The sequence below is a fragment of the Crocuta crocuta genome, unplaced genomic scaffold (assembly GCF_008692635.1).
Source record: "Crocuta crocuta isolate KB4526 unplaced genomic scaffold, BGI_CrCroc_1.0 scaffold274, whole genome shotgun sequence".
NCBI lineage: Eukaryota > Metazoa > Chordata > Mammalia > Carnivora > Hyaenidae > Crocuta > Crocuta crocuta.
Window position 1 is genome coordinate 3,599,937 of NW_027530222.1, and position 1,387 is coordinate 3,601,323.

The window sequence follows — 1,387 nt, forward strand, 5'->3', positions numbered from 1 at the left end:
AACAAGGGACCAGCCTGAAGGAAGTCTCAGTGAGAGCGGGGGCACCATAAAACTATCAGTGCCCCGCTTAAATCCTTTTTAGAATCATGTGGAGAATGAATGAATAACAGCGTATCAGGGTCACAGAAATGGGAACCACTGAGGTGCCTGGGGAGTCAGAGAAGGCTTTGCTGATGGAGGGTGTGGTATTACCTCAGGCTTGAAGGATGAGGAGTTTGCCTTAAAGACAAGCTGGGAGAAGAACCCTCCACACAGAGGTACCAGTATGAGCGAGGGCATGAGGCTGTAAAATTACTGGTTGGGGCCGGAGCAAGCGACTAAAGATGCCCCTTTGAGACCAGGCCGCGTATCATGGATGGGTGACCTTCCAGAAGGATTCAAACAGCGAATCCTAATGAACTGAAGAAAGAAAAAGAGCCTGAAGTTGGCATTATAATTAATAGGTTCATCCTATGGGGCTTCGTATAGATTCATTCTCAGGTAGCAACAGAACATGATTAAGCACCTCGGAAGTGCATTGGCACCGGAAACCTAGGGCCCAGGTGCCAATCATCCCAGGTTTTGACTGTCCCGAAGGAGCGTGGGTCTCAGCCAGCATTTACATCACTCGCAGGTCAAGTGCCCAGAGTGTCTCCTGGCACAGAGCCGAGCCTCCCAGCTCTGTGCCACAGGACACAGCCTCTCTCCTCCTGGCCGGGTAGCTAGTTAGCCTCCCTGCCTATCTATACCCTGCCCCCAGAATGAGGGACACGAGGCTGGAGGGGGGGCGCATAGGAAGAAGGGGGCTGCAGCAAACCCGCTGACTCATCCGCAACAAGGTGCTGCTGCAGGCGCAGCCGGGGAGGCCCCAGGCTCCAGTGCTTGCCCCTGCTCTCAGCCCATTTCCTGCTCAGATTTGGGAATTTTCAGGCCTGGAGGGAAAGTCCCTCGAGATGAATATTAGAAAGAGCGAGCGAGAGCGAGAGAACACCGGATCTGCCTGGAGAGCACGGAAGGAAAGGCGCGGCTGGGTCCGAAGCGGGAGCGCGGAAGGGAGAGAGGCGGTGGAGCCCGAGTTCCTTTGCTGAAGGCTCCGGAGCCTTGCACAGAAAGCAGGGCGACTGGGAGGACCACGGGGAAGACCAGCCCGAGGGGCGGGGGAGGGGAGGCGGTTCAGTAGGGCTCTGGAGTGTGTGTCTGGGTCTGTGTCTGTGGCAGTGCGCGCGCGCGCGTGCGTGCGTGTGTGTGTGTGTGTATGTGTGTGTGTGTGTCTGGCGCCTGTCCAAGGTGATTTCCCATAAACCACATGCCCCACAAGCGCTCTTAAAAGGCTGTGCCGAGGAGCTGGCCAGTGGAGACCGGCTGGTGGAAAGTGAAAGTTGCCTGGGTGCTCTCGGCGCTGCCGCCG